Source organism: Lathamus discolor, chromosome 9 (assembly GCF_037157495.1).
Source record: "Lathamus discolor isolate bLatDis1 chromosome 9, bLatDis1.hap1, whole genome shotgun sequence".
NCBI lineage: Eukaryota > Metazoa > Chordata > Aves > Psittaciformes > Psittacidae > Lathamus > Lathamus discolor.
Window position 1 is genome coordinate 13,287,390 of NC_088892.1, and position 13,730 is coordinate 13,301,119.

The 13,730-nt window shown below is 46.9% G+C and overlaps 1 protein-coding gene across 6 annotated transcripts in view; it reads right to left on the reverse strand.

Annotated features, from left to right (window-relative positions):
• IL1RAPL2 (interleukin 1 receptor accessory protein like 2) overlaps positions 1-12,134 on the reverse strand; it is a 368,238-nt gene extending 356,104 nt beyond the window's left edge. For 2 of the 6 annotated variants that reach the window (XM_065689764.1, XM_065689758.1), the window contains exons 1-2: positions 11,933-12,134; positions 7,555-7,664 (exon numbers count right to left, since the gene is read on the reverse strand). The gene's annotated coding sequence lies outside the window, so the exon portion shown is untranslated. Of the gene's footprint in view, positions 1-7,554; positions 7,665-8,347; positions 8,402-11,341; positions 11,523-11,932 lie in introns of those variants that run through there. The other 4 variants (XM_065689760.1, XM_065689762.1, XM_065689759.1 and 1 more) reach the window with 4 other exon arrangements.
• Positions 12,135-13,730: the final 1,596 nt, after the last annotated feature.

Below are 13,730 nucleotides of genomic sequence, written 5' to 3' on the forward strand. Positions count from 1 at the left end.
GGTGACCTTGTAAAAGTTCCTACAATTAATTAATGCTGTTCCAGATTTCTCCTATAAAATGAAGACAGGCAAACAAAATTCAGAAATCAATGAATGCAGGTCTCTGGCTTCGTATTATAAAGATAAAATTAGCCTCTACTGTGAGCTTCACTACTTTATAACATATACATTTAAAGAAGAGGAAAAATCTAGTTTAAAATTGTATTTTTAATTTTACATAATTATTGGAACTGATCGTGTTTTCATTTACAAGTACGAAGTCATTCAAGAAAACATAGCAAGAGCAAGCTAAGGCTTCTTGCCTACACTTAAAAACAGGTAGAAACTCAGCAAACACCATATCTAGATATATAAATGAGAGAGATATGCTTAATTGCAAGTTGGAGTCCTCAACTATGTTTAGCTTGAAGTCACAGGCCTTTTAGTAGCTTGATCTAGTTAAGACTCCAGGAATTCACCTCTGTATCAGACAGAGACTTTAGATCAGGACCCTTACTCTCAGATAAAGAGGGCAGTCACCTAAATCGGAGTGAAATTATTTGCGCCAAAAGATGCAGCGAACTTCTTATAGCAGTTTCTTTTACACAGAAATGCACAAAACTACCTGCATCAGTAGTCAAAACAAAGGCCAACAGAACAGGATCATTCCTGAAATGCTGCACCACATACACCCGCCCAGAGGCCCCCTGAGCTTTGGGACCAGCCCAGACTCTTACAGCTCTGAACATTTGCTCAATGTGATAAACTAGCAAGAGGGTGCAATGTCCTGCAGCTCCCTTAAAATTATTCAGTTAAATATGAGTTTATTACATCAAATATTCTTCCCTTGTAATTTTACTACCAGCCTACTGCTCTGTGGAGAAACCGCAAGGAGCTCCGGATAATCTTCCACACAGTGGCAACTGTGCTGTTTTGCAGTTATTTCAAACTTGCCACTTCCAACCGAAGTTTCCCCCCCTCACCTGACTATACTACAAGCTATAAATAGGCAGTGGATTTTCCAACCCTGAATGCTATGTTCCCATGGGCACTTCATGCCTATTGATTCCCCACAGTTACAATGCTAAAGGAGTTTTCAAGGAATAATAAAAGCTGAAGGCTGTCTGACAGCAGTTAATGGAAGAATTAATATTCATTGTTCCTTAACCTCTCCTTAGAGTACCAAAATCCTGAAACAAGCAAGGCCATCTTGACAAGAGAGCTTAAAAGTAATTGAACTAAATCTTGTGACAGATAATTGTAATGATGATGTTATGCTAGAATGATTTTCAAGTGTAGCTTTGCAAATTACTTTCTCTACTTTCCTCCCTTCAGTTATTACAGCTGAAGTATGCAACTCCTGGGTCTTTCATCATGTGGGTCCCTCCATCCCCACCCCAAAAGAGCTATGCTGCATTAAATACACTTAAAAATTCAATGCAAGTGCTGCCAGCCAACATTAATGCTAGAGAGAGGGGAAAATTCTTGGTCCTGTCAGCATTAATAGGAGTTTTGCTTTTTGAAGCCCTGGCCTCACCAAGGCAGTCAGTCTCTGTACCTGCAAAAATCAGGAAAATACAGCAAGAAAAGGGCAAGAAACTACTTCACCACCCAGTCATTCACAGCCTAGCCCAGAGCCTCAGCTTGTCACATCTGACACACCACCACTGAAACTGCCATAAAAATAACCAACATTTTGAGGTGTCATCTTAACCGTCCCAGACATCCAACCAGGAGAAAGCAGGATCAGTCACACCACTGTGACCAGTGGTCAGGTGGTTGCTGTCCTGAGACAGCACACAGCTATAAGCAACCAGGCTGTTTGAACTTCCGTACCACAGATGATTGTTTTTAAACACAGAATTTGACAAAGAAAGAAAGGCACAGTATAAGATTTATTTCTCCCAGAAAAATGTGAAGCAGACCGAAGAGGAAAGCCTATGTGTCTAGGACAAAGTTGCTAAGTTTGCTCAGAAGGAGTTTTCTGGTGCTAAGCCTGCCAAGGCTCCCATCACATTTCCCAGTGGGACCAGGCTCAGAACTCCCTCCTCTGGGCCATTTGCTCCCTATCAGGCAGTGGGATGGACTAGAGACTTGAGACAACCCTGTGCTAGACCTACCAGCACTTCTGGAAATGAGTGTCTGTGACCTGATGAAGAACATTAACAAAACTATGCTAGCTTGAAGAATCATCAGACAGGATAAACCAGTTGCCATTCAATATCATTTTTTAACAATCAAGGCATTTTCCTCCAAGCAGGGTTGACTAACTTTTCCTCAGAGGCACTGAACTGCATTCCCTTGAGGAGCTGCTTACTCCGATGCTGCCTCCAAGCAGCTGTGAGTATGGGCGCACAGCTATAACAAGAACATAGTACTCTACTACATACAGCTCACAGGAGGGGGACCAAGTTTAGGACTATTCCCAGAAGAGTGAAGGAGACATCTTACTTAATAAGTACACAGACATACAAATTACACTTAACTTGCCCATGATCACCAAGCAGATGGAAGAGAGACACAGAATAAAGTGCTCAAGAATGCTGAAAGAGTCACTAAGCAAGTTAATCCAGCCCTTGCTGTGACCTGCCAGGCTGCATTTGTACTGAGGTAAGTAAAGGGAGATTGCTACCATCAGAGGGACAAATATAGGAAAAACAAGGTGTGACAACTTTATCCTCAATCATTCCACCGCTAACAAGTCCAACCCTTCCCTCCTCATACTGCTTGATGCTACAAACCACAGAATTCAGGCAGCTTTCCCAGTCTGCTGTAAGCACGCAGCAATTACAAGCAGACCAGGGTGTGATGCAGCACAAATTCTGTTTTTCTAACACAAACTCTGACTCTCAGATGCTGTCTAATGCCCTTCACCTGTGTTGACAAACTTGGCTCTGTCTTCTGAGTCCTCAGAAAACAGGCTTTGGGAAATGGTGTCCCATTTTGTTTCATGTACTGCTTACTGTCCTTCTAGCACCCACTTCAGTTCACATAGCTTCCCTGACTCAAAAGTATTTCAAGTGACATGGTTAGAAGGCGGTACTCAGAAACAAGGAAACTGGAGCATTAATATTTTACACAAAACCCAGCACCAAGATTCCCAAGTTCCCCCTTTAAACATAATTTAGTTTTGCTGTAATTTCTACTACCAGCTTTGTTTATACCATGCTCCTGTATATGAGAAAGCAAGAAATAAGAAGTGGAGCATGCGTGCACTGAGGCATACGTCTGTGCAGTGCAAGATCTGCTGACACACCACGAGGCTCTTTAGGCTCTGGTTTCTCCACAGAAGCTGCAATGCAGAAGGTGCTCATTAAAAACAGCAGCCACCTCTTTAGTGGTTTCCGATTGTCAGGTTTTGGTGCTCAGAAATCTCACCAAAATAAATTACAGTTTTTACCCTATACATGAAGGATGAGATGGCAACAGTAATTCTTTCATTGTCTTTACAGTCTGTTAGATGGGGACTTCTGCTCATTTCTTTTCAAACCATTTCCTCACTCCATTTTTCAAGGCTTTCAATTCTTACACGAACTTTTCTCTCGGGTCTTTTCTTCTGCCAACACACTGCACTTGGAACTGTTTATTACTGAAAGAATTTTCAGTCTATCCAGCATTCTGGATGGAAGCAATCCACAATGGGCACCAGCCCTTTTTTGTAGATACCTTAAAGACAAACAAAAACTATGTAAGAGCAGAGGAGCATGCCAGTCCAAATAACATTATCTTCAGCTCTACTTGATATGGGTCACGCAGTGTTCCTCGCTCTGTTGCTCAATGAGCATCACAGAATATTTCATTTTGCCTAATTCACTGTACATCTTCACCAGCCACTTAAGTTGTCATAATACACAATGAACATTAATTCTACAAGGCAGTGTGCATTCAGCATTTGTCTGGCTGGGTTTGAGCCTCCACTAGGCTCAGGTCCTTAACAAAGTTCACATCTGGCTTATTCTCCTTGTTGATCTGAAATGCCATGTGAAATGTAAAAGTGAGGTAAACAGAGAGGGAACCTGGTAGTGCTGGTGTTGTGCAAACTGAAAGTAACCACCAACGAGACAACACCTAAAACGTCTGGGATTATTAGTGGCTTAACAGGATCAGCTACGTGATAGCAACACAACAAGGAAAGACCACCAAGGTATTGTTCTGAGGAAGGAAAAGGAACCACAACTAAATATACAGAGCACCTGATAAGGTCACACCACCAATCTGTAGTGATTCCTCTAAAGGCTGCATGTCTGGGTGTGAAAGAAAAGGAACAAACTGCAAAACTCACAGATCTTTCGTGATATGAAGGGAGTAAATTCAGAAACTTATCTGTTATTTCAGAAGAAAAGAACACCACAGGTACCACCCCATAGGTGTCAACACTGAGATTTTGCCTCAAAGATTGTAAAGCTTTCAATTAAAAAGTTTATTATCTTCCAAATGGCAATCATGGAAGATACCAAGAGCAGCATCTCAAAACTTCAAAAGGCATCTTACAGTGTAACAGCAAAACAAACAAAAAAATGGGCTTCAGTGCTAGACACAGAAGAAAAATACTGTGATGGCCTCCACACAATAACTTATCCCATTAGCATTTCTGGATGCAAAGAGAAGTTACTTTAGGCATGATAAAGGGGTAATCAGACTCAAGACTGAGTAAACTGCCAGTTTGCCCTGTAGAGAGAAAACCCTGCCAGCATTAACACAAGCACCTTTGCCTGAAAGAACTTTCCAATCCAACAGTGCCTAAACCAGTGCTCACACAAAAAGCAAACAGCAGGAAAATGGAAAAATCTCCCGAAATATTCCAAATAGAGATAAAATTCCAATTTCTATGGACTTAAAGTGCTAACGAGAGGCATTACTGATGAGCATACGATACAGGCACCCATCTAAATCTCTACTAAGAAAATGCAACAAAAAAAACTGAGCAGCCCATCTTAACAGATCCATGAACCAAAAGAACTAGAACCACTCAGCACCAATTAGCAGATCAAGTACTATCAGCTCACACCACACACTGACCTCGATTCCCTAAAGCAACTTACACAGAATTCAAGTTCATTATATCTTCAAATTGGATTTTAAATCCCTGAATCATATTCCTCCCTTGTTGCAGCAACTCCTGCACTTGGAGGCAGAAAGCAACTGCAAGGAGGAACAACAAAGAAGCAGGGAAGATAAAATTATTTTTTAAGCCTCATGCCCAGCTGCACCATCAATGATGCACTGATTCAGCACTGCCCTGGATCCTACAGAGAGCTATTGTTCCAGCCTGAACTTTGCAATATTCTAACTACATATCCTAGGATATATGGATATGCTTGTCCAGTATCACAGCTTTTAAATTTGAGCAGTCCAGGCCTTTTACAGACACTCAAAGTGAAATACATGTTGTGGGAGGAGGATTACAGCTGTACTTCAAGCCCTCATGGTTTATGAGGTCAACGCAATGAGTCTATTAATTTACAGCCTTTTTGTCTCCCTAGAGTAGGGGCTATTAATATTCTACATATATTTACTCCTGCAGATTGTGGTTTAATCAATACATGACTTCAGGCAACATGAAGTACCATGGGCAATGTAAAGACTGTCAGATCCAAGGAGTTCAGGTTTAGAGTGGGGCTTAGCCTCTTAGCACTTTGCAGAAGCACTTAAAGATTATAAAAAAGCCAGCTGGGGGATGAGAAGAAAACATGAAGACATTCTACACTTGGAAAGCTGAACATGTACACTTGTACTGGGGAGAGTGATTTTAAGAAATAGCTTAAGTCAGCCTAAGTCCCAGAACTGATGCAGTGAGAGCAAGACAGTTGCCAAAGCAGAGTAAGCCACAGCAGTAATCACAGCCACCGGAGAGGAAAGAGGAGCCCCAGACACACATGACCAGTATGCTTCCGAAGTCAAGAAGGGCACTGAGCACTGTCCCAGGAGGGCAAGTAGCTTCTGGGCTGAGATGAACTCAGGAGCTACTCTCCCAAAGCCAGCGCACCCTGGCTGTGGAGAAGCTCTGCTCAAGGAGAAAGGACTCTGGATCCTGCTGTTCAGCACTCCTGGGTGGAAAGTCAAGTTGCTGATGAGACCTCTTCAGCTTAAGAGTCACTGATAAACCCTGTAAATTACAGGAAAAAAAAAAACACGGCTTCATCCGAGTCCAGCTCTTTAGTCGCCAACACCCAGAGCAAACGCTACTGCTGAGGTCATGGCCTTTTTCTAAGTGCTTTAGATGACCTTGCCAGTGATCACAGGTCTCCCCTACAGAGCCTCAACCACAAAAGGAGAAAGCATTTCAGATTAAAAGAGACATGAAGTCAATTCTCACCCAAAGCAATTTCAAAACTCACCACTCTTACATCAGTAAGGAAGTAAGTTCAATTCGCACCAGCCTATCCAAGAGCATTATTAAGCCAAAAGATAGATATTTTGCTTCTTTCATACTCATACCAACCTTGCTTCCCAAGCAGCTTTTGTAGAAAAGCTATTAAAAATGAAGAGACAGTTCAAAAAGAGTTCTCAGGCCTGAAAGATAGCATATCCCTTTTCTTCCCCCTCACAGTGCTTTCCTCATTCCCCTTATGTTCCTCAAGGCTTGTTACAAAGGTGCTCAGAACAAAACAGAACTAGAATTTAGACTGAGCTGCCATCTGCATGCTGAAATGTTCCCTGCTTTTATAGAGAAACTGCTTTTACGGCATCTTAAAACAGCCCTCTTTCCAGGACCACATAGAAGAGGGACTGCAGTTGTTACAAGTGTCACCTGTATTGACTTTGTATCTGTTCCTGTATATGTTCGTACCTCTGCAGTATTTACCCAATAACAATATTTGCACTATTCATGGCAAACCCAGTCCACATTCACTCCTGCACGTTAATGGAACAAGCACAGAAAACACAACTCTGCATGCGATGTGCTTAGCATTGCATTCCTTGATCTCATTCCCAGCCACATGCTTCCCTAATACATAATGCTCAAAGAAGGCAGAATTAACAGAAAAAGATGACATACCAGCTGTTACATTTCTTACAAAACACCCTTCCACAGTTTTCCACTTAGAAAACGCGGTTCCAGAGAAGCAAGAGAGGGCACTTTGCTGTCAGCAAGGGCAGTTTGCTTTCAATGTACTCGGCACCATCTCATACTACCTTAAAGTGATAAAGGTATTCCTGATGAGAATTTTTCCCCTTTCATAACCAGGGGCTAGCCTTTATCTATATGTATTTTGCCAGATTTGCCTGGATGAAAAAAAGAATTTAATTAAGCAAGCAAACCCATCAGAATTTGAGAATCACAAGAAACTGCTTCTAGAATATTACTTTCAGAAATTTTGTAGTAATCCTGTAAACAATGAGGTTTTGTTCTGATTCAGGCCAAAAACCAAATTAAAATACGTATTTTATGTGCCCTGGCACTGCTCTACCAAATAGACATCCTTGTTAGTTTTACTGATACATAGAACAGTGCAAAGAGGGGTGGAAGAACAAGCCCTGCGGAACTTCCTAACATGCAGTCTTTCCCCCACCAGCTTTGTCACTGAACATAACACACCTCTCAGTCCTCCACTGAATCCAAAGGGCACTTACCTAGGTCAACTACCAGATGCTGGAGGAAACCCAGACCATCAAAGCTAGCAAAAAGATTCTCATTATTTTCAGCAAGGGCAAGATCTCTTCTCTTTGTCTTCTTTTCAAGGCTGTTTAAAGGAAGATTTATTTTTAGTTGGACACCCTGAAAAGCAAACAGCCACTTAAAATGGCTCTTCATTTTGTGATAGAGTTTAAATGTTCACTTCCCTTTCCAGCACAAAGGACCTCCTGATAAACAGCTCAGATTCACATTGTTTGAGGAAGGCTTAGAAACAGAGAGCAGACACAGTTTCCCATACAGCCCTTTAAGGCTGTTTAATAGTTGTTCACGATTTAACGTCCCTTGATATTTTCAGCTTGAGCCTCAGTCAGAAGTGAGAGATTTCTCAGAACCTGAATGTTTTGGAGAACAGGGGAAGTCCATACATTGTAAATGCTTTATTTGTACTTCTTATTGTTAGTACAAATTTTCAGCTCTTTTCCCTCCGCCTCAGCCATGCCTGGCAGCTGCCCACATCAGCCAGCAGAGATGACTGCCTGCATAATGCGCAGAAACGCTCCCTGGACCTTCTCCTCCACCTCCAGTCCCACAACGGTATCTCAACACAAGACATACAAGATTTGGACCAAACAACCTCTCTCTTCCAAATGCCACATAGAAAAAAACTGTTCTCTGTGGCTTTAACTGGATAATTGTAACATGTACCCTTCTCTCTACAGGAAACAGCTGCAGGACAGTCGGGGAACAAATTACTGTCTGCAAACAAACCAAATCCCTTCACAGACCTACCCCAGCCAGAAAGTCTCCCCTGGATGCTCCTAAGCAGGCACAGCATCCCAAGAGGTGTGGGCTGTACATGTTGCCCAATTTGCTCTCCTTGCTCTGCAGCAGCCTATGCATCTCTGCTGGGCTCCTCGTACACACACACTGCCTCCATACACAAGCTGCCCATTTTACTTTCACCAGGAACTGAAGCCAGCATCTGCTCCACACCTCTGGACACACACTCTTAAACTCTCCATAGCTCAAGCTTATCATACAGCAGCAAGGAGCAGAATCCATGAGATTCTGAGCCCAGCATACATGCTCCTACCTGCCTCTGCTTCCTCACTCCTCTGGGCTTAAGGCTGCAAAGTCCAGCTTCTTCTGAGGCCCAGGCCTCCAGCCTCCATCACACCAGGAAGCCGCCGCTGCCGCCTCCTCCCACTCTCTCACACCTCCAGACCCTGCCTGATCAGAAGTGACCCATGCCACAAGAATACCTTCTGCTGAGCTCCCCTCCCTTCTCCCCAGCAGCCTACGAATCCTTTCTGACCCTCTCAGCTCTTTTTTGATCTGACTTCTGTTTGGAAAGCAGCCAGTCCCCCCACACCGGTTTCCAACAGCTTTGGCTACTGCACTGCTTCAAAGTGCAGCCACTAGACTGGCAGCCCTGCAGATTAAAAGGCTTTCCACCACTCTGCGAGATACAAGGCAGTTCAGACAAAGCTGTCTGATGCCACGTATGCACAGGGGCTCCTGCAATTGTGTGGCATCCACTACAGCTGACAGAAGTTGGCTAAGTACATCAATGTGGCACACCTGGGCTTTTTTCTTACCTCCTGTGCAAGCAAGTCTTCCTCTCTTCTCCCTTTCCCCCATTTTACTGCTAAAGCATCAATCACCAACTTGACTGGTGATTTGAAGACAAACCTCCCATGAGCTTCCAGGTGCTGTGAAAGTAAAAAGGTGGCCTGCAGAGAACTCCTGAGCCTCTCAAATGGAACAACCAAGGATTCATCTTTCTTCTGTACTCACTTGCAGCCCAATCCGGGTAGTGAGGATAAGGAACTCTTGCTCTCACCTAACATCCCTGAACATTCCCATCTGAGCACCCCTCTGCAGTACCCAGAAGCAGGCCAGCAGTGCATGTACACTCACAGGCAGGATATATGCTTTTCAGCATCCTTGTACACCAGCTAGAAAGCTTTAGTTCCATAGAGGAAGGTCTCCCCTCACAGACTCAGATCTGGAACACACTGGAGGTGCAAGCTGCTGCCTAGCAACACTAGTGCTTCACAGGGAGGTCAGTGCATGTCCCTGTCCTGCCGCTGCAAGAGGTCTCCCATGCACAAGGAATTACCCTCAGAAGGACGCAATCCTTAGTAATTTCTTGGAAAGCAATCCTGCACATCCCCAGTTACAACCCCTGCTTAACCATGGACTCATCAAACCCTGAGGATCACTGCCTGTGCCTCTGTGAACTGCCAGAAGACTTCACTTCTTGCATTCACTTCACGTGCATTACATCCCACTGGCTTACAGAGCCCAAAACCTCAAATCCCAGCCTGTCCCTCCATCCCCTCATCAGCCACTTGTCCACTGCAAAGCAAGAACTTGACTCACTGTCAGACAGCTTCCTCTCCAGACTTACCTCCTGCCTCAGGTCTGGCATGAGCAAAGCTTTTCAGCCACCATGTCCTCCTCAAAGCTCCTTCCTCCAGAGGGAAGCCCCTTCCCATGCACTACAGAGAAGCCAAGCAGGCAAGTCACCAGCCCTTACAGCTTAGGTACTTGGCAGATAGAACAGACTGCCAGGCAGCTGCACAGTTTTATCCTTGCTAAGGGAGAACGTCCGCTTTCAAGCACCAACAGCAAGCGTTTGGGGCGAGTGCCTCTCTCAGGCACGACTGCAACCACACTCACAATGCCTGGACACCCCAGAACAGCCCTTCCCTGCAACCCTGCCCTGCTCCTGCACCAGCAGCGGCTCACTTCATCTTGCGCTGACCTCTAACTGTTCGCTCAGAAACCCCAAAACTATGCGCACTCTGATGGCAGTAACCTAACAGCCAAGACCCCCACACCCACCTACAAAAATATGATTTTTTAAATAGCCAGAATAAAACCGAGAAAGTACAAACACTGCAGAGGAGCACGAGAAAGTGCCAGCTCCTGCCACGATGGGATTTTCCTCCCGGTACAAGCCCAAGTTTGGGTGTTAACCCAGCAGGTAAGAGGTTGTCCCAAGCACACAGACCTTACCGAGAACTTCGAGAAAGCGCAGCTTACAGCATTTTCCACCAGAAACTTTGGATTCGTTGATTCTTAGCACAGACAACAGTCCAAGGACAGGCTCTCTGCTTAAATGAAGCGCTTGAGAGAGGTTTTGTGCCTTTTAGCAGGTTTACAGCAGACCCCAAACGAAACCAGAGAAGCCTGACTGCCACAGAGCTTTGGGAGGCAGATGGAGACTCCCGAGCCGCCCAACATTCAGCACACCTTCGCAGTACCTCAGCGTAGCCAAGCCTCCAAAGAACCGGCACCTTTTCAACAGGCTCCATTGAGCTGCGACATCCCAAAGCCCGAGTCCTCGCGTCTATTTTAAACGCCGGCAGGAACACTTCCCCCGGCCGCGGCGCTCAGTGAGAGCCCCTCAGTGCTAACCGAGACCTCCCTTCCTGAGGGAGAACACCTCGGACACCGGCACGGCCACGGACCGCAGCTCCGGGCGGACGCGACTCCCGCGGAACACCGCCTGCCCCGGGCGGAGAGCGGGAGCTGCGGCCGGCCCCCGCCGGAGCCCCTCAGGAGCAACCGGCAGCAGCGGGTCCCGCCGGCTGCCCCCTCGGCCCCGCTGCCCCAGCGCTGAGGAAGGGACATGTCGGCAGCGGCCCCTCAGCCCCGTCCCGCGCGCGGCGGGGGCGACCCCGAGAGGACGCTCCTTGCACCCCAACTTTTCAGGGGTTGAGGCGAAACGTGCGATTTCGGCGGGCTGAGGGCACTGCGGCGTGCAGGGCTTACCTCCCGGCGGCTCCCCGCTACGTCTCCATTGCCGGCACGGCCCCGTCCGCGGAGGCGGCGGAAGCTGCGGCCGGCGGTGCTGCTGCGGGGGTGGCACGGGCCGCCCGTCTGCGCGGAGCGCGGCTGCCCGCCGCGGCGGGGGACGAGGAGGCGCTGCCGCCCGTCGAGCAGCGGCAGGGCCGCGGCGAGCAGAGCGCAGCGGGACCGGACGGGACGGCGCTGCCCGCGCTGCCCCCCGTGCCGCCGCCGACGGCTCCGCACGCGGCAGGTGCGCCCGCCCCGCGCAGCGACGCACTGCAGCGCCCCCTGGCGGCCGCGCCACGCCGCTGCCCGCGCAGCGCCCCGGCCCCGCTGCCCCGGCCCGGCACCGCCGTGACCCCCGCCAGCCCCACTCCGCGCCGCTCCTTGCGGGGAAGAAACGCCGCTGCCGAAGTCCCTCGTACCCCGTACAGCACTGGCAGAAAAGCGGCCACCGGCACCAGTAAGGGACCCGAGGGGCCAAGCACATTGGCCCCGTCTCGGCCGGGAAACGTCCTGAAAACGGAAGGAGCTGCAGCAAAGCGCTGCAGAAGTGTAAGGAGTAATCGGTACCTTCGAAACGGGTCTCGCAAGGCTCAGGCCAGGACGGGCGGCACTGGAATAGCCCCACGCTAAAGCAGCGTACACGCCACCCCCGAGCAGAGCCCCGGAACGCTGCTCCCACTCCTCTGCCAGTGCTCGGCCCAACGCTGCCCGCACGGCTGTGACAGTTTAACTTCAATGCGCACAAGTGCAGCTCGTCCCGGTCGTTACAGCACCTGCATAAAGCTGGAAGAAGCCGCTTCCAAATACACCCTATGTTTCCACACCATCACTAACACCAGTTTAACCAAGCTGCCTTGAATTGGACCAGGTGAAATTTCCCTTTCCTAACTCTGCTTCTGATGTGGCACATCCATGCTTTCTACAGCTTGGGGTAGTGTTATTTTTAGTTTCCCTGTGCAGCTTTTTATTTGCTTTTAAGTATCTCAGAATAGCTCCATGCAGAGTATAATCTTGTGGATTTTGCTCAGATTCACACGAGGACCCAGTTTTGTTAAGGCAGCCACAATACAGCCTGCAAATGCTGAGCAACGTGGTGGTGAAAAGCTCATAGCTCAGACATATGAGCAATGTCCAGACAGTCACAGGAAATATCCTTCCTCAGGAGACCCTCACCATAGCAGTTATCATGTTTCCTCAGCATCCTCCCCTCAGGTCAGAGCAGGTGAGAAGAGCCAGGTTCTGCTCAGCTCCTGCATTGGAGTCATCATCTTTGACATTATTGATGTCAAAGGCAAGAAAGCACTCAGCTCTGCTTTCAGGTCTTTACCCCCATTATGCAGAGCTGACAATTAGATTGTCTTGTAACCTTTAAAAGAAGCAAATCGGAAGTAGGTGTAATACAGGGACAACACTGGTGAGGCCGCAGCTCAAATCCTGTGTTCAGTTCTGGGTCCCTCATTACAAGAGAGACACTGAGATGCTGGAGTGAGTCCAAAGAAGGGCAACGAAGCTGGTGAAGGGCCTGGAGCACAAGTGTGATGGGGAACAGCTGGGGGTGTTTAGTCTGGAGAGCAGAAGGCTCAGGGGAGACCTTATTGCTCTCTACAACTGCCTGAAAGGAGGATGAAGCCAGGAGGTGGCTGGTTTCTTCTTCCAAGGAACAAGCAACAGGACAAGAGGAAACCGCCTCAAGCTGTTCCAGAGGAGGTTTAGATAGATATTTGAAAAAATTTCTTCACCAAAACGGTAATCAGGCATTGGAACAGGCTGCGCAGTTCAGTGTGGAATCACTGTCCCTGGAAGTGTACAATATGCGTGTAGATGAGGCCCTTAATGACACGGTTAAGTGGTCATTAAGGACTTGGCAACCCTGAAGTAATGGTTGGACTTTATAATCTTAAAGGTGTTTTCCAACCCCGCTGATTCCATGACAATAGTAGCATCATTTTTAGTCATTTCTCTTTGTAAATCACCCTTTAAAATCTGAAGCGGAGGAAGTGCTGGGGACAAACAGCACTTGGACAGCTTTGTTATGCAAGGTGAGGCCAAGACCAACAAAGGCTCAGGCACACACAAGGTAAACCAGCAAAACTATTGTCATGCTGGAATGTGACAAAAATCAATAAACCGGCCCATTTTTACTGCCTGTATGAATCTTTTAACTAATTAGAGTCAATATCTTGCCAGGAGACCTCGCTTCTCTCTCTGACACAGGCTTCTTCACCAAGATGCTAATACCTTTGCTGCAATTTATAACCTCTGACACTTCAGCTACTCTTTCATTCCTCCTGGCATGATTACAGTGTAAAAGTGCTTTTTTTTTTTATTATTTATCAGGTTACTTACTGAAGTCACTTTTTAGCTG